Source organism: Pipistrellus kuhlii, unplaced genomic scaffold (assembly GCF_014108245.1).
Source record: "Pipistrellus kuhlii isolate mPipKuh1 unplaced genomic scaffold, mPipKuh1.p scaffold_m20_p_26, whole genome shotgun sequence".
Lineage (NCBI taxonomy): Eukaryota > Metazoa > Chordata > Mammalia > Chiroptera > Vespertilionidae > Pipistrellus > Pipistrellus kuhlii.
The window spans coordinates 3,874,735-3,894,828 of NW_023425525.1; the positions used below are offsets into that span (position 1 = coordinate 3,874,735).

Consider the following 20,094-nt stretch of genomic DNA (forward strand, 5'->3'; position numbering starts at 1 on the left):
GGACTCCCTGGTTCTGCATCACTTTGCATAAAGCAAGATGTTCTGCCCCCAATGTGGCATTTAGGAGTACATTTTTAATTCATGCAACCTACTTCAGTCATGGTCTGCGCAGAGCTCAGCACATTGACTCCCGCTTCGCCGCCGGGAGGGGCGGGGCGCTTGTTGGAAGGTTGCAGGAGAAACATCTGTCCTCTCCAAATTCAGGAATATCTCCGTCAGTTCCATCACAAATGCAAAGGCAGGAGCAAGCTCTCCTTCAAAAGGCCAAAAGGGTGGCTGGGGACAGAGAGGCACTGGAGTCCAAGGTGGAAGGCAAAGCTCCCCTTTAAATTTCACACCCCCTCCACCCACCCCCACCCCCCACTTCCCACCTCCACCCCCTCCACCCACACCCACCCCCTCCACCCACCCTCACCCCCCTCCACCGACCCCTACCCCCCTCCACTCACCCCCACCCCCCTCCACCACCCCCCACCCCCCTTCACCACCGACTACCCCCCTCCACCCGCACCTCCACCACCCCCACCCCCCCCCCCCCCCCCCCACCCCCCTCCTCCCACCCCCACCCCCCTCCACCCACACCCACACCCTCGACCCACCCTCACCCCCCTCCACCGACCCCTACCCCCCTCCACTCACCCCCACCCCCCTCCACCCACCCCTACCCCCCTCCACCACCACCACCCCCTCCACCCACCCCCCCCCCCCTCCACCACCCCTACCCCCCTCCTCCCATCCCCCCCCACCCCCTCCGCAGGAGGCCGACACTGTAACCCTGTGCTGGCTGCCCTTTAGCAGCTGCTGACCACCTGAGAGGGGCCAGTCCTACCTGAGAGGTTCCGTGAGTGGGACACAGACAGGAGACTGAGTGTGTAAACAGCATGTAAATGGTGCTAAGAATTTTAGTGTTGGTTACATCATTTGAACAAATGTTAATAGTTTATTTTTTAATATATATTTTTACTGATTTCAGAGAGGAAGGGAAAGGGAGAGAGAACTACCAATGATGAGATAGAATCGTTGATCAACTGCTTCCTACACGCCCCACAGTAGGGATGGAGTCCGAAACCCGGGTATGTGGCCTGACCTGGAATCAAACTGTGACCTCCTGGTTCGTAGGTCCACGCTCAACCACTGAGCCATGCCAGCTGGGCATCAAATAATAATAGTCAATTGGGTTAGTGTATTGGGTTAAGATATACACTTATACAGTGTGTGTGTGTGTGTGTGTGTGTGCGTGTGTGTGTGAGAGAGAGGGGGGGGGGAGAGGGAGAGGGAGAGAGAGAGAGAGAGAGAGAGAGAGAGAGATGGAAACTTAAAGTAATTTCACTGGTTTCTTTTTATATTTTTATATATGCTAGAAAAAGTAAGATTACACAGGTGGCTTTCATCAGCAGCTCACATTATTTTTTCTGAGTGACCCCTTATTATATATGTAACCTTGGGAGAATGTATTAGTGGCAGGAATACTTCGGTCCAGATCATTATAAGCCAGTAACTAAAAGCGGGATGGAAATTTGATGTCTCTAGTTTCTCGTCTATGAGTCAACAGGGCAACCATCAAGCGAGGTCACTTAGCAAGCGGCCGGTGAAAGGCCCGTCACTAATGATGCTGCCAGGCGCTCTGTGTGGTGAGTATGCATTTGACCCACCACTTCCTGCCTGACATACAGAGACCGTAACTTCAGCGTGGACATCAGAGCCCTCAGTAAACACTAGCTGTTAAAACTGTCCCAAGAGCAGTGGGGAACTCTGTGTCCCCTCCTCGCACAGCAGTGAAACAAGCCCACCTCCCGTAACCTTCGCCCTCAGCTCTGCCCTCTGCAGCCAACACCCTTCCTCCAAAAGACGACCCCCCCCCATGTTTGGAGATGGCCCCCCTCCCATCCAAACGCTCTCCTCTGAGGAGCAGACATTCTCACTCCCTCCCTCCGACTTATCTCCCTGTGACAGGGCTTCAGATCTCTCCCATCTCAGCCTCCTTCCTCCCGAAGGACACCTGCCTCTGGCCTTTCAAAAATGGTAGTTGTCATATAAATTAATTAACTAATTAACAACCAGTTAGCCTGAGCTCTTGAACGATTTTAAAAAGTAATTCATACAGCCTAAGCTTTTATCAGTTATTTTTCAAATATATCTTACTGTTAATCCCGGTGCAAGGGCAAGACCTGAAATGCTTTGCTGTGTTTCTGTTAGGACCTAGCGTGCTTATGGGGTTGGTCTTTGGGACTAAAGGCCCTGGTCCATCTTCTCCCAGTCTCTGGCTTTGATTCAGGCACCCCAATATCTCCCATACCTGCAGATTAGGTAAGGGCACCTCTCCTCCCTGGCAGGAATCAGTATCCTTTGGGTTCACTGGTTCATATATATATGAGGGTTTTAGTAACTGAATCAATTATATATATATATATATATATATATATATATATATATATATATATATATGTATATATATATATACACACACACACACACACACACACACACACACACACACACATATATATATAATTGATTTTTTACAGAGAGGAAGGGAGAGAGATAAGAGTGTTGAAACATCGATGAGAATCATCGATCAGTTGCCTCTTGCACACCCCCCACTGGGGATGTGCCTGCAACCAAGGTACATGCCCTTGACCGGAATTGAACCTGGGACCTTACAGTCCGCAGGCCCATGCTCTGTCCACTGAGCCAAACCAGTTTCGGCCTAACAACCCTCTTAACTGCACAATGCCAGGCCTTCCCTTCCCGCTGTCCTCGCAGACATCTTAGAGGTGTTGGAGGCCTTAGAGAAATCCACCTGCACCCTGGGCTCCACTGGTGGTCTGCAGGGGCACAGTCGGGTGGTGGTGCCATGGGTAACTGGCACTCGATGGCTGGGTATAAATCCCAGTATTGCCCTTTACCAGCTGCATTACCCTATGCATGTGGCAACACATGGGATGGAAACCACATCTTCCTACGAGGCCTGAGAAAGGTTAAATGAGTTCGTACATGTCAAGTTCTTCGGACAGGGCCTGGCCTAGGAAAGCAGTTGATGAATGTGAGCTATCAGGATCTACACCAGTCTTCTAATCAGCTGGTCATGGTAACAGAGTCTCCAAAAAGGAAAGCAACAGCCCCTCCTTTTCCATGTGGGAGTCTGTGACCATCGGGGAGAAAGAGCTAGGACCACTGCTCTGGTTTTATTTCAGCTCCTGGACAGAGCTGGGGCCGCTGGATCCCTAGGCCACGCTGTGGTAGAGAGGGGGCCATGGAGGGGAGGGCAGCCCTCCTCGGCGGGTGCAGAAGCCCTCGGGCGGGGGGCGTAGCCTCGTCTAAGGCTCAGGTGTGAGGGATGGGCCCGCCATCTCAGCCGCAGGTCTGGCAAGAGGAAAGGAAGCAGGGAGGGAGCGCGGGCTGGACAGGGAAACTCACTGAAGCCGCAAGTCTACGCTGATTTGTAGACTATGCTTGTGAGACAGCTTTGCATTGCTGCGGATGGACAGGTGTCCGGGGGGATTTCCCAGATCTTCATTCCTCGATCGGGTGTTTCCCAAACCGTTATCCTTCCTTACGTGCATGGAATCCCAGGTAGGAGGGTGAGTGGAACCCCGGCCTGCTAAAACAGCCTGTTATTTTTTAATCAATGACGGCTTATGTTGATCAACTTCTTTCTAAGTGCTCACAAATATTTATTCCTAATTCGTTTTAAAACAACCACCACCACTAATTGGACTCCAGGCGGGCCTGGAGCATTTACTAATGCATTCGGTCATTTGCTTCAGAATTCTGCCCCAATCAGCCTCAAGATCTATTGCTTGAAGAACCCATTTCTCTTTTCCTGTCTTAGAATCAGGCTCCTGTTGGCTTGGCTCCAGACGTCAAACAGCTCTGGAGATACAGAGAGTGGCCTCCGCTTCAGGAAGCTGCTGCGCCTGAGATAACAAGGTCCGGGCCGCTGTCAGACAAGCAGGAGAGGAGGAGGGTTACTGAGCAAGGGCACCCTTCTGTCAATCACTCATTGACTCCGGTGCACTCTCTGGCTTCCGGGGAGCTGCTGTGAGAGAGGCTGCAGTGGGAGCCTGAGAATCAGGGCGCCCCCTCCTGGCTCCTGGCTTCTAGTTGGGAGGACAGAGGAAGTTAGTAACCCCAGGAAGGGGCAGGGGCCTTGGAGGCAGGGATGCGAACATCACTCTAAGCCTCCAGGGGGCTTGTGACTGAGCTGACACCTGAAGGGAGACGGTGTTAGCCAGCGCAAAGAGGGGGAAAGGAAGTGGGTTGCATAATGGGGAAGGGGCTGAGGCAAAGAAAGACAAGAGAAAAAGCAGTTTGAAGGGAGAGATGGCAGTGCAGAGGAAATTTTAAAAGGCCAGTTGGCTGCAGTGTGACGATACCAACATGGGCTCGGAGAGGGGGAGGAAGCCCATGTTCGGGCCTGGAGCCACATCACAGAGCTGCATACACGGAGGGCAAGGGGGAGGCACTGACACCCTTTTGTGTTCTGTTTTGCTTTGTCTTGTTTTCCAAGTGAAAGACTTTAAGCAAGAGATTGTCATGGTCAGCTTTTTTTATAGCTTCACCTACTAAGTGAAGAATGAATTAAAGGCAAGGCAAAAATGCACATGAGAAGAACAAACAGCGAGTTAGGCAGGAAGCCCAAGCTGGAGGTGATGGTCACACACCAACCAAGGGACCGGGGAGCTGCAGAGACTGAAGCGTTAAAACGGCGGGAGAGGCCGCAGAACCCCCAGTTGTCCATCCCAGCTGGGGACGCTCCCAAACAAGCAACAGGCCTTCACCTGCTGCCTTGGTCCAACCGCACACTGAACTCGGCTGGCATCCAGCTTAGCCGCCTGTCCGCTCTCACGTAGCTTGGGATCATTTCTGTGCCGTGGTGTTCACCCCCACCATGCCCCATTTCATAGTCACTACATTGCTGTTCCGTGGTGGAGGGCCTACACCCCAGAATGGAAACTCTACTCTCTGCACGGTCCCCTCCGGTCCAGCCACCCCATCCCACTTAAAAAAAAAAAAAAAATCTCTCCAGGGCTGCCATGTCCCCTCTTCACCCCATGTGCGCTCCTGTTTGGAATTTTTTTTGGGGGGGTGGGGGGGGCTGTGTACAGTGAACTTTATTGACGGTGCACGACATAGTAGGGCTCCCTATACCCCTCCCCTGCTTCAGGGCTCTGGGATGGGAGCGGTGGTCAGGAGATTCCCGTTGTGCCCGGGGATCGATCTGGGGCAGGGACTCCTCAGGAGCGGAGGCCCTCTTACTCTTCCGGGGCTGGCGGTCCAGGGGCTCCTGCTCCTTGGAGGCCATGGAGACCATACGGTGCACCACCCTGTTGCTTTAGCCAAATTCACTGTCATACCAGGGAACGAGCTTGACAAAGTGGCCATTGAGGGCAATGCCAGCCCCGGCATCAAAGGTGGAGGAGTGGGTGTCACTGTTAAAAGTCGCAGGAGACAACCTGGTCCTCAGTGTAGCTCAGGATGCCCTTGCGGGGGCCCTCTGACGCCTGCTTCACTACCTTCTTGATGTCATCGTATTTGGCATCTTTCTCCAGGCAGCAGGTCAGACCCACAACCAACACACTGGGGCTGGGGGCACGGAAGACCATGCCAGTTAGCTTCCCATTCAGCTCAGGGATGACCTTGCCCACAGCCTTGGCAGCACCAGTAGAAACAGGGATGCTGTTCTGGGAAGCCCCTCAGCCATCATGCCACAGCTTCCAGAGGGGCCACCCACGGTCTTCTGGGTGGTGGTGACAGCATGGACTGTGGTCATGAGTCCCTCCATGATGCCTAAGTTGTCATGGATGACCTTGGCCGGGGGGGTGTAAGCAGTTGGTGGTGCAGGAGGCATTGCTGACAGTGTTGAGGGAGTTGTCATACTTGTCATGGTTCACAAACGGGGGCATCCGCAGAAGGGGCCGAGATGAGGACCCTCTTGGGTCTACCCTTCAAGTGAGCCCCGGCCCTCTCCATGATAGTGAAGTCACCGGGGGACTCCACCACATACCCAGCACCAGCGTCACCCCATTTGATGTTGGCGGATCTCGCTCCTGGAAGGTGGTGATGGGCTTTCCATTGATGACGAGCTTCCCGTTCTTGGCCTTGACTGTGCCTTTGAACTTGCCACAAGTAGAATCAGACTGGAGCAGGTACACCATGTAGTTGAGGTCAATGAAGGGGTCATTGATGAAGACAATTTCCCCTTTGCCAGAGTTAAAAGCTGCCCTGGTGACCAGGCACCCAATGCAGCCAAATCCTTTCACTCCGACCTTCACCACTGTGCCTCAGGGTTGTGGCTGGTGGCACTGCGCAGGAGGAGAGGCTGCCTGACGAACAGGAGGAGCAGCAGAGAGACTCCTGTTTGAATTTGGTTTGGCAGGACATTTATCAAGACTTTTCAGTGTTTACCACCAAGGCCCAAAGACCAATGGCCAAAGAAGCAACTTTGGTAAATAACTCAAGGAATCCCTACAAAAGTACAGTGAACACTGACAAGAGAATTAGCCCACGAATCTCATCAGAGTAAAACTTATAGAGTATTTAAATATCCAGGCTGGGGGAGCTTCAGATTCAGAAAGGAATCCCAGCTCCACTTCTTAATAGGCACATGGCTTTGAATAAATTTATTGTATTTTTCTCTGAGTCTCCCAAATGGAGATGATGGGATGATGATACATCTCTCAAACTATGCCTAACACACAATAAATGGAGCCAAAATGAATGTCAACCATTAGGTACTTGTAACAGTGATTAATCTCTACACCATCATAGTCAGATGGAGAGGTCAACATTCTTAATTTTTTTAAAGAAATATGCCTTTTTTAAGTATAAAATAGTAAATGAAAAGTCTTCCCATTCCTATCTCTACTCCCAGTCCCTAGAGGTTAACGCACATCTTCATTTCTGTTTTTAATTCTTTTGGTGATCAGTGCTATGGTTTTAATTTCAACACTAGTGTCTCTTGGTTCATCAGCTTCATACAGTATCTATGAAAGATTTCTAAAACTTTGACTCACTCCTGTTTACCAATTCTTCTATTGCTTCGCTGTTTATAGCATCACTAGTTTGTACTGGTGGATACTGTTCCACATTGACTTTCTCATATTACCACTCATGTCACTTCACTTTTCCCTCATGTTTCCTATTCCTGTGAGTGCACTGCCTTGTGGGAGAAGCCCCTGGCTCTGTCTTCTAGCTCACTCATTCTGTCTTCAGCCTCATCCAGTCTTCTCATTTACTTGTTGTTGTTTTTTTAATGATCAAAATTTAAATTCCAGATTCTCTAGTTGGCACTTTTTCACAATGACCTGTAGTGGATGCTGGGAGCTCCACCCAGTTCCCTCCACCCTCAGGATCAAGGCACTAAGCAAGCGTCCTCCTTCATGGAGACACTTCTGTGTTTTCCCACACTTGGGAGTTTTAAATTACTAAAGCATCTGAAAGTCTTCCGTGTCCTTACAACTGCACCCACTTTCCTCTTGAAGACATTCTCTAGAGTCTGCAGGTTTTTCTGCCCACAGTTTCCCTAGGAGTCCCTTTCATTACCCTGCAGTTATGCTCTTTGTTTCTTTTAATAACTCAGTTTTTGCTAAGACTCCTTTTTTATTTTTAACTGAAATACATAAAGCAAATAATTTTTTTTCGGGAAGTATGAATGGGAGGTAAGCTTCTCTGAGAAACTGTATGCCCAATAAGGCTGCCAACCACCTTGGAGTTGCCAACTCAGGAGGAAATCTGCCCTCATTGCCTGGCTCTCCCAGAGCCTTCCACACAGGGAGCTCTTTGCTCTCCTTTTGTTTCTCTTCAAATCACACATTCCTGGCCCCTCCTTCGTGGGCTACTTTGCTCATTTTCCCTCTTCCATCTGACCTCCAAATGTTTAGTTGCCTCAGGACTTGGCCTGGGTCCTATTCTGATCCTTCCAAAACAATCTGTTTCTATCCCATAGCCTTAAATACCATGTAAATGTGAATGTCCCACATCTAATCTCACTGCCAGACATTTCCATGAACTACAAGCTCATATATCCATCTGCCTGCTTTGTTTTTCCACCTTCAAATGCACCTTGCCTAAAACCCAAACCTCCCCAAACCCCACGCTCCCCCTTCTTTCCCATCACAGTGACTTCAGTGTCCACCTAAAACATGTCTCATGCCAATGCCCTTGCATAGTGACCTTCCAAAAGTAGAAATGAGTAATGTCACTTCCCTATTTTAAACTCTTGAGTGGGAGCTCATGGCTAATAAACTCCAATGAACTCAAATCACCCCCTACCCCATCACTGCAGGGCTAGTGTTGCCTGGGTTCTTCTGCCTAACGGACGCCAGCTCATGCCACTCTTTTCCCTTTTGAGTGATTCTCACCCTCTGCTCCAGCCACCCGGACCTTTGATTTTTTGCTGGGACAGAGCAAGCTTATAGCTACCGCAGCACCTTTGCACACACCCTCTTCTCTGCCTAGAAGGCACTTACCTGGCTCTCGGGATAGCTGGCACTCTCTTGTACTCTAGACTTTGGCCCTAGCTTCCCCTCAAGTCGGTCTACCTTGCCCACTTATGTAAAGTAGATTCTCCCACACTCCACCTATCGCAGTCCATTTATTTTGGTCACAGCTCTATCAAAAGAAATCATCTTATTAGGTAAGCTTGGGAGCTCTATATAGACAGTACCAGGTCACTCTTCATTATCTGTTCAGCGCTTTAACCTGGGAGTCTGGTAGAGGGCCTGGCATACAGTCCACTGTCAGTAAATATGGGTTTGCTCAGCCCAACTGACATGGCTCCGTGGTTGAGCACTGACCTATGAACCAGGAGATCACAGTTCGATTCCTGGATTAAGCACATGCCTGGACTGGGGGCTCATCCCCCGTGTGGGCATGCAGGAGCCAATCAATGAGTCATCGATATTTCTCTCTCTCTCTCTCCCTTCCTCTCTGAAATCAATAAAAACATATATTTTTTTAAATATGGGTTTATTGAATGCATGTCATAGTGTTTTGAGAATGGGACTGGGTATGAAGGAGACACAGGCCCGCCCAGCTTGATATGCATTATCATAATGACTATGCGTGTGCGATGAAAACCCACATGTGATGGAGAAGCTTCATGGAGGGATGACGTCGGAATTCAGATGAGTATAACTAGGGGGGAGGGGGGAGGTTGTTTGAGACAAGTGAACGGCATGAGCAAAGACCTGGAGGTGTGCCATGTTTAAACTGTTCACTCGGATAGTTTTCTGGAGAAAGTATTGTAAAATTAATGCAGATGCATAGAACTTGGGGCAAGAAAAGTCAAGACCGAAATAAAATCAGATGGTGGCAAGAGTTTTAAATGTAAAGCAGAAAATGCAATTTCACAAATATGGCTCATTTAAGCTACTGGTAATTAGAAGCATATATAGTAACAACTGCCACCTGGGTTTTGCAGGTGTGAGTTAACCTCAGGAAAATATGGAGGGAGAAACAGTTTGAAATGTCTCAAGATGCAACTAAAGAGAACCAAGGCTGTGAGCTCAATAACAGGAACAAACCGTGATGATGTCAACAACCAGTTACATAATTTCTATTCACTTCCGTGTGACAAGCATAGATACAGGCTCCGGACCAGGTAGTGGGTCCAGAGCAAAAGAAATCACTGAAGGCCTCAAAGAGACCACCGTCTAATCTAAGAAAAAGGCACATAAAAAATTGCCATTCTAGGATTTAAAGAAAAGACCAATCTTCCATATAACCTCAGTAAATATGCAAATGGTTGTTTAAAGCAATGCAGATGACTTTCCCCAAATCCTCTGGAAAGTCTGCATGAAGCCCAGTGTCTCAGGGGATGCTTAATGAGCCTGCTCAGAGGAGAGCTCCCACGTGGGGTGTGGGCTGCACAGAGCAAACGAAGCTGGATGTGGAAACTCCTTGGGAAGTGCCAATGAAGCCACTTTGCTTTGTGTCTGAAAGACATCTCTTCGTTAAAAACTTGTTCTACTTATATGTTGATTTTGAAAAACACCACAAAATGAAAAGAAAACAGATACATCCACCATGTTACATATAGATTTTAACAGGCATCCTTAAAACTAAAACTAGAATCACGTGTTTGCATTTATCTCCATTAATTTGAAGGTTCGATATTGTGCATTTTATGTAGATATGAGTCAGTTTTAAGTTTTTTTCAAAGTAAATATAAAACACTGTAATCTTCTAACATCAAAATCAAGAATGAAAAGCTATGCGAAATTTAAAATCCCCTTTTCTATGAAAATAACTAATTCCTGGGTTTTGTAATATAATTTTAAGCTTTTGACTAAGATTTTGATAATTATTCTTTTGTCAGATAGAGCTTCTTTTTAAAACACCTTCTTAGACTTATTGGTATTGTAATTAAATCTTCAACCATTATTTGCACTAAGTGGTGTCTATTGTCATTGGCTGACTTAACACCATAAAATCTATGATCTTGAGTTCTTCATTTCACTTTCCCATTCAGATGAAATATATCTTTTTTAAAAAGGTAAAGAGCTAATAACCTATTTTCCTTACACATCTAGGATACTTTTATGTCAACTTCACACTTCAAGAAGTCAGTCTTCATGTGATAAAATTCTTTTGTTGCAATTTTTCCCTCAGAGCCCTGCCAATATTCTATCTTTCTCAAGTTCTGTCACAGAAGAAAATACTGAGGCCTGAATGGTTTTTATCCTTTGTACATAACCCACTTTTGTGCTTACTGGCTTCTTTCTTTCTCTCTTTCTTGTGGTTTGTGTAGATCAAGTATTTTGTCAGGATGGATCTAAATTTTCTCAGAATGTGTTCAGCCCTACTGAGTTGAATTCCCAGTATTTTTGGTCTGGGAGATGTTTTTATGCCTTATTATATTTGTCTGTTTTTCCCCTTGCTCCATTATTGACTTATTCAAGTACACTACATAATTACTTGGTTGCGTCCATTGTGTATCCAGACACTTATCACCTCCTGTCTTATTTTTCCTTTATTCTCTTTCCCTGTTTTCCTGACGTTTCTTAATCTTGCCCTCTTATTACTGATCCGATTTTCTGAGTCGGTGATTTTGTGTTCTTCCAGTAACTGCTGTGATTTTGGGTTCGTTTTCTTGAATACCTTCCTTACCTCACCCATTTCCCTCTTCACCTCGGGCTCTTCTGTTTCTGTTTTCCTCTGCTGCTTTTTCGTGAAGGTTATAGCTCCTTTTTTCCTGCGGAAGTTGACAGTTTCTAATAATTGCTCTTGGTTTCTGAAATAAAGCCTTTTCAGAGGCTGGTGGTTTTTTCTTTGAAGTTTTTAGCATCATAGTTGGCATTCTTTGTCGCTTTCTACCGGGGGCATATTTTGGTTTTGCTTTGCTTGCCTGTCCGTCTCGGGGGAAGAGAAATCGATAGAGCCCCCTCTTGGGTTTTAGCGGCCAGGATTCAAGCAGCGCGGGGTGAAAGCGAGCTGCTCTCACCTGTGTCAAACTCGCATTCCTGAATGAGCCACTGATAGTCCTTTTCAATCCAATTGCATCAACTTTACTGCTAGAGAGAATTCTTTCCAATCTCCAGAATAGGCTGCTAGGCAATCGTAGTTTTTGGTGTCCAAATGTCCCCTTCCCTTGACATCTTCTCTGTGTGTTATTTTGGGAAGTTGGAAAGAGCCACTTGGGGACAATAACCTCATGTCATTCTTTCCCCCCTCCATGAAAGTAATTTCCTGCAGACCAATTTCTCCAAGGCTCAGAACAGCTATGGAGTGATAAGAACATCTACTATTGATGCCCTAGTCTGGATCTCCACCTTGTGATCCAGAGAAACTCTCCCTGCTCTCCTCAGCAGTCCTACACCATCCTTTTTCTTCCCGTTGGTTGTGCCCAGTTAATGGTCAATAATAAAACCTAAACCATCTTTCTCCTGAAGTCGTTTTTTTTGTTTTGTTTTGTTTTGTTTTTGTTTTTTGTTTTTAGTGCTTGGAGAGGGCACATCCCAAGGGCGAGGCGGTTCCCAGGCAACAGAGGCAGTCTATTCACATTAGGTTTGAGACCCTCTTTCACGGTCTTGAATTTATCCTTAGCCTGACCTTTCAATGCTGTGATGAAAGTCACAAGTGAAATGCTTGGTTTGTCAACCTACTAAACCGAATCCATGCCAATGCCCTTTGTTTTTACTAACCATGTCTATTTTATGCTCTGTGTTCAGAAGCTTTGACACCCTGGCCTTCCTAACCCTGGAGGGACTGCCCCTCCCAGGATTGGTCAATTCCTGGAGCTAGTAAAGGCCACTGATCCCTTCTTTCAAATGCAAGCTAACCAATCCAGCCCTGATCTCCAGCCACCTCCTTCATCCAGGCTCCCACTCTGGCCATACCCACTTGCCCTAATCACCACAGCACCAGAGACTAGACAACCAGGGACAGGACCCTATGCTCCAGGACCCAGTAAATTCATCCAAACTAGCCAATCCGAAGCCTGCTTACCCTGCAGGCCCATTTCTTCCTGCGAAACCACAACAAAGGTCACAATGCCGCCCTGGTCTCTTTCCTCCTGGCCAGCCCTGGCCGTTCCCATGCCCCCTCCCCATCACCGCATGCTGAGGCTCCTCTTGAAGCTGTGAGGATAATAAACTGTCTATCCAGTGGCATTTGTCTTCTGGTCTGGCGGCCTTGCCATACTTGAATAATTCTTAAAAACCTATATTCAAAGCACCTTTAAATGGCAGAATTAAAAATATTTTAGTCTACTACATCTTTATCTTTTACAGATGAGGAAGTAATTTAGATGTAGGAATGGTTGGCGTGAGAAACTTCCATACCTGCAGAGAATTTTTATGAGTTTATTTGAGCCAAACTGACAATTTCTGGGAAGCAAAATCTCAACAGATTGAGAAACTGCTCTGGAGAGTGGCAGTGTCGCAGCTTATTTATATACGGTAGGATCAGAGGAGGAGCTGTAAGTAAAGAGGCAGCATGAAACCCATTGGTGGTAGATTAGGGAGGTGGGAGAAGGCAAAGCAGGGGAACCTGAGATTGGCTAAAGAGCTAACTAGAGAGACATTCTCCTCTGGGTGCAGGACAGTTAGCAGTGAACACTGACAGCACAGAGAGACGGCACTGCGGGGAGAAGGCAGCCATGAGGGGTATGGTCTCCTGCTCTGGTACAGTGGGTATTCCCCGAGGGGTTCAGGAAAAGCAGATTCCTCTGGCATGGCAAGGGTATGTTGTCTTAGATGCAAAAAGACAACAGACAGGCTCACTTAAGGTAAAGACTGACCTTTGTCAAGGAAGCTCGAGGCCACCACTATGACTGGATTCTGGTTAAGGGTTTTTATGTTCAGACCACCTATGTGATTACTTTGGCCTCTGAGTTTGGAAGGATGCCATGCGGGTCTGCCCTGAACTTGTCAGCTTTGGCATGTGGCTCTCTTTTCATAGACAGAATCAAGGAATTGGGGCAGGGAGAAGAGAGAGAGATATGTAAGGCCACAGAGCTACCTCCAACTCCATGTGCACATAAACCTCTCATCAGTGCTCATGAGTTTCAGGCTCAGGTTCTAGACTCAGCAGCAGGAGGTCCGAGAGCATCCTCTGCCCAGTCTGGGTAGAGGGAGCCGGGAGGCAGGACGCCTGCAGAGGGCACATGCGTTCTCAGGTGGAGCTAGGCGTGCTGATGGCCTCCCTATGTTTTCAGCTCACTGTTTCCACACTCTTCCTTCTGGCCACTGGTTTTTCGTCTCAACCTTTCCATTCTGACATCAAACCCAGTATTTCTTTTGTTCCCACTTAATTCTTTATTTCTTACAAATTGACTTTTCCCCAGTGCTGACACGACCACGTGGCGTTCAGGAGTAATTATTTCTTCCTCCCGCAGTGGCAGCGACATTGACAGGCCGGGCCCCGCTTCCATGCGTGAGCCGGCTTGCCAGCACTCACCGCCTCAGGTGGGGGTGCGAGGCATTCCTTGAAGGTCACGGACCAGCAGAGGCTATTTCTGTCCCTTTGCGGTTAGATGGACTGTTCGTTCTTTTAACAAGTCCCTGTTTTTATTCCTCTGAGTTCTGGGTGAATTCATGATGACATTCTTCATGAAATTATTAACTTGGCAATTATTAAAGAATTCTGTGCCGAAGTTCTCTTCAAAAATTAAACTTGGAATGTGATTAGAAGTTGATTATGATCCTATAGATTTTTAATAATTATGAACTAACAATGATGAACGCCCAAACAATAAATGTTAAGTCAGCGTCTATGCTCTGCCAAGCACTGTCCTAGGCACCGGGCATGCGCAGTAACAGATAGAACTCCTTCTATCACAACTTAAATTTAAGATCACTCCACCACAAAAGGAAAAAGAGCAAAGTCACCAAAATATAAACAGGGAAATAAAAGTCTTAACATCCAGTCTTCTGTCCCCAGATGGGTCTGACGGGGTGAGTTACTCTAACACCTGGCCTTCCAGGCGGGCTGACGGAGAGAACGCTCCTCTGAGCGGTGGCTGGGAGACGCATAGGCCCCAGAGCCAGACAGGTGAGGGCAGAGGATTTTTCAAGCACAAAACGCTGCACTGGGTCTGGCACATCCGCCTTGAGCTCTGCAGACACTGCACTCAGCTGGTGGACCAGTGTGTTCTGGTGATGGACGGGCTGTCTGCCTGAGAGCTCACTGCTCTCCGGGTCCCAGGACTGTGTCAGCGGGAAGTTGGCTGAGGCCAGGTCAGCACCTGCTAGCTGGATGCCATGTGAAACCGGCAATGGCTTGTTTGAGAACTAGATTTTCAAAAGCATGTTCATTCTGCAAACAGGTGACACTCCATTACTCTTTGAAACCCCACAGTTTAAAGCTGTGTGATGAAAAACCTAACTTTATCCCTGACCTAAGGCAGTACACATTTGTTCTTTTCTTTTTTTCTTTTTAATCGTCATCAGAGGATTTTTCCATTGATTTTTAGAATGAGTGGAAGGGGAGAGAAGATGGAGGAGGAAGGAGACGAAGAGAGAGAGAAGGAGAAAGAAAGAAACATCGATGTGAGAGCAACACATTGACTAGTTGCCTTCCTGAACACACCCAACTGGGGCCGGATCAAATCTGTAACCCTCTGGTGCTCAGGCTTATACTCCAACCACTGAGCCATGCCAACAAGGGCATTTTTTTTAAGCAGCCAGTAAATCTTGTTATTTGTTTGTGTTGAAAGGATTAGAGAGAATCATGTTCCATCCAGCAAGGTGTTATGTCATTTTTAAAGATTAGTGGCTGCTTGAAAGTGTCTAGAAAGATCCCTCTCCCTCATACTTGGAAGTGATAGTCTTGCCTGAACAAAAGAGTGAGGGCAGGTAGGAACTCCTCACCAGACATGTGGCAGGAACTTGCACTGTGCCAGGCACAGAGGTGATGTCTGTTGACCAATGACCAATGGCAACTGGTTCTTGAGTGCACACAAAACGCCTCCAGGAGACGCCCAGAAATCTTTGGGGAGGGCGCTCTGCGGGAAGCAGGGCTTGCGTGAGCTGATAATGTTTCCTCTGTCAGTGAGGTTGGGCCCTTAATCCGACCTATTTCTTTGCCAGAGTCACTCCTATGTCTTCTTGCATGAATTCATAGGTTTGGCTCTAACATTTAAACCTTTGATCCATTTGGAGTTAATTTTTGTACATAATTCTTCTCTTGATTATTTATTTTCTTTTTTTAGATCTTCAGAGATGTAAGAATCCAATTTGCTTAAGTAACATGTGTGAACATCAATGAACTAGTTATTTGAGTGTCAAAGAAGGGGAGCTAAATCTAGGCAATGGGGTTAGTAGGCTTTGAGTCTGTATGATACACTGTGTGATCTACAGATCCAAAGCTTCCTGGATAAAATTGTGGCCAAACAATGTTCAGAATTTCATCTCCACTTCCTCCTTGCAAAGGAATATTTCTTCCATTTTACTTATGAATATTCATACCTTCTTTCCATTCTTGCTATACAGGCTGCTTCTAACAGTGCTGCTTATGTAACCCAGCTTTTGTTCCTCATTAAAGAGATCTGCTTTCTCCACAGGCATGCACACACACACACACCTACCTCTTCCCAATACATTCACATGTGTATTGACACAAATGTCTCTACAATTCACCTCATCACTCACCTTTCTCGTCACACACACCTGAGGCTTCTCAGCTGTTTCTACAGGCGCATTTCAGCATGAGGACAAACTGGATGAGAAGGGAAAAAATCACAGTGGGAGGGAAGGGCACAATAACACACTAGAGCATTTAGCCATTCCTTTGTGTTTTCATAGAGAAATGGAAGATTCAGCCACGAAGTGAGCATACTGTGCAATCACCACATTGGAATGCTAAACACAGGCGCTGCATTCACTCTGTGCGAACAGCGAGATTGGGTTTGTGGGAAAATGCAGGTTTTGCATTTTTACAAGAAAATAAGTGAGTGGGGGTTGGAGGAGACTGGCATTCTGATGCTTATTCCAGAATGCTTCGATGCCTGCCAGCGGCGACGGCAATGCTGTCGGCTCTCCACTGCATTTTGTCCGCAGTCGAGTGCGGGGTCCCCTCGCTCTGGGTGGCTTTGAAGGCAGCAGCCTCACAGGTACTTCTGATCAATCAGCAAGGCGCTCCCCTGCAGCTCTCTGGAGAAAACAGTGCGAGCGCTCAGTCAGCCCACACAACCAATACTCACCAAGTAATGAGGGGACAATGAAGTATCAGAGTGTGGGATCCAGAGTGCAAGGCCCAGGAACACCGGAGGGAGGTGAGCCTTGGAGGTGGGCGTGGTGGGGTATCCAGAAGCATTCATAGGAAATGTGGGTTGGGAATGGGTTGTGGGAAATGAAAACAATTTCTTTTTAAAGTAAAAAAGGGGGGGGGGGGGAGAAACACCAGAAAGGGCACACCACCGTGAGGGAGGAAGGACAGAAACTAAGCCTTATGGTGGCCCTGGCACTGGGCAGAGGCCTTATGACCCAGAGCGGCTAACAGTTCTGGAAATGAGTGCAATCACCTCGGGGGGAGTTTAATGACTTGTGTGGTCACACACCTCTCAGCCGTCACACAGCGTTGGGATCCGAAGTCTGGAGTCTTTCCCCAACAGCTCACAGTGTAGCTGCTGTCCCACAGGCGGAGACTGAGTCAGGCCCATGCTCTCATCAGCCCCCGTTCCTCCCTCCTGCTCCCTCTCCCACCGAGGAGACAGCACAGTCTGAGAACCACTGTTGCACAACTTGCTGGTCCTTAGAATCATTTAGGCATTAAAAACAATGACCTGGCCCGACTGTCATGGCTCAGTGGATGAAAGTCAGCCTATGAACCAGGAGGTGACAGTTCCATCCCTAATCAGGGCGCATGTCCGGGTTGCAGGATCCACTGCCAGTGTTGGGTGTGCAGGAGCCAACCAGTCAATGATTCTTTCTCATCATCAATGTTTCTCTCTCCTCCCGCTCTCCCTCCCTCCCTCTCTGAAATCAATAAAAGCATGTATTTTTTTTTTAATAGCAAGGATTTGGGTTTAGAAAGCATTTCACTCAGTCATTTTACCAGCACCCAGGAGTGAGAACCAATAGCTGACAGAAGGAAAAGGGAAGAAATGTGGTCCCAGCTGAGGGAAGGGAAAAAAGCAGGGGGGGTTAATATCACAAAAACAAATCACGTGCAGAATGGCGGGCTCCTCTGTGAGCCTGCTCCGACCCCTCCACCACTCCTTCTCACACCAGACCTTCGGGAGGAGCAGGGAAGGTGACGGAGCGGGGACCACACCTTTGTCTGGTGATCCCAGCCCAGATGAACACAGTAACTTTACAGACAAGTTCAAATGCCAAGAGGCAGCCGCCGTCCCCTCAGCCGCACAGAATCCCTTTGATGGCAGTTCGCAAAGGCGGGTTCTGTACAGGGCCCAATAGGGAGCTGATGAAGCCTCTGGCAGGAAACCGGCAGTACCTGCAGTGCCCAGGCCGGCTGCCATCAGGAACAGAGGCCCGCAGGCCCCCGGGGGCAGGGCCACCAGGCAGCTCACACCACACCGGGCAGGGCTGCCTCCTGGCTCAGAGCGGGACTGCTCCCTCATCGCCCCATTTGCCAGCACAATGGCGCTCAGCCTCAGTGTGCCGGACTCTCCCGTGCATGGAACAGACCATTACATCGCGGATTTTCATTTCTGCCTCAACAGAATGGGTCTCCCGCATGGATCCCTTTTATTGTGGCTTTATCCTGGGCCGCTTGGCCATGTTATAAATGATGTGTAGAGGCACGAGGTAAGTCTCCTGCCCCCTTTCGCTCACCAATTCTACAAACCAAAGAAGTCAGAGGCTTATTTAGCAATCCATTCCCAGAGCCGGCGGGGCTCTGGGGAGGCGAGGGCAGAAGACAAATGCACGTTCTGGGCGGGAGTTCCTGTCTTACCCGCCCCGGCCTTTGTCTTCCCGGATGCTGTCAGCAGCTCTTCACCTCCCAGTCCGTGCCTGTGCTCCATCTTCCCCAAGTGCAGCCTCTTCCTAATGCCAGTGTGAACAGGTTCCCCCGACACCCCCTGGACACGCCTCCTTTATCTGGCACAGCACTTCAGGGCAGGGCAGGCTGTGAGTTCCAGGAACTTCTAGGGGCAGCCTTGTTAACTAGGTGTTTTTCTATCTCCTTCTGAGGGGGGAGAAGGGGGGAGAGAAGAGAGAGAGAGATGGAGAGGGAGAGAGAGAGGAGATTGCATTTCAGGCAGGTGCCTGCAGAACCAATCTTTAAATATGTGCTTCTTTGCCCCCCAGCAGTCCTTCAGGTCCGTGTCTTACTTCCCATCCTCGTTGCTCAGGTGTTTGTGGAGAGGTTTCCTGGGTAACCATGGGAACAGGGCCCTGATGCCCAGGGACGGCAGGCTCCCCGCCCTCTGCTCCGGCCTGGCCTTGCGCGCCTGACCGTGCTTTCCCTCCGCTGCAGCCTCTTCCAGGAACCAGCGTTCCTCTGGCCTGTCCGTGTACAGATGTGGCGCCCACACGTCTCAGTAAACATCTGGAGGCAGCAGCAGGTGCGGAGCATGGCTCACCCTCCCGCTCAGGGCCGTGCTGGGCTCACCCTGTCGCCTGCTGAGTCTGACCATCAGGGGGATTAGAGCCACCAGGGCCAGCGGGGATTCTTCCTCCACAGCTGACCTGCATTTCTAGGGAGGCTTCTCAGAGGCGGCTGGCCTCAGGGGCACTCCTGGAGAAGTGCGTGTAATGAACTCTCAGACTCAGGTATGGAGGCATTCTCTGCTGTTCTTTGTGGGGTCTTTTTTTTATGTATTTGTATTGATTTCAGAGAGGGAGGGAGAGAGAGACAGAACCGTCAATGATGAGAGAGAATCATTAATCACCGCCTCCTGCACAACCCCTACTGGGGATCGCGCCCATAACCCAGGCATGTACCCTGATCAGGAATCAACCCGTGACCTCCTGGTTCATAGGTCAATGTTCAATCACTGAGCCTTACCAGCTGGGCTGCTCTGCCGTTCCCTGTGTAATAGCGGGCTGTGCCCATCTCACACATCGGTGCTTCCTCACTGATGACCAGCTCCCCCAGAGGAATCTTGACTGGGCAAAAGCTATCAGCGGCAAAAGTCACAAGTTCATTTCCCTGGCAAGATGGCAATTTGGCAATAGTTTAAAGCTTTCTTTTTCGTTCTGAGATAATTATACACTCATGAGAAGTTGCACTAAAGTACAGACAGGTCCCATGTTCCTACACTCAGCCTTCCCCAATGATACCATAGCCCACAATATCGTCCATGAACACAACCAGGAAACTGGCAACATTTTTATGGCAACGGAGGCGAGGTATCAAAGAGCCTCAAGTGTACACGTAGTCTTTGGAGGTCCCGTCCACTACTTGCTGAAAAGATGGCTCTAACTCAGTCCCACAGTGACTCCATGAATCACAGAAAAGAAGGTTCCCACTGAAAGCCATCTGGGCCACCTTGAACTCTATTCTTTCACACACACACACACAGGCGCGCGCACACACACACACACACACACACAAATTCTATGCCAAAGATGGTACAATATTCAGGAAGAGGTGCTTTCAAAAATAAAGGATCTTCAAATCATCTTAATTACCCTCAAAAATAGGTGTTCTTGGCTCAGTGGGTTAGTCCTGGCATCTTTTTGG

At 48.5% G+C, this 20,094-nt stretch overlaps 1 pseudogene; it reads right to left on the reverse strand.

Annotated features, from left to right (window-relative positions):
• Positions 1–5,047: 5,047 nt before the first annotated feature.
• Positions 5,048–17,162, reverse strand: LOC123653014 (annotated as a pseudogene).
• Between the last annotated feature and the right edge of the window lie 2,932 nt (positions 17,163–20,094).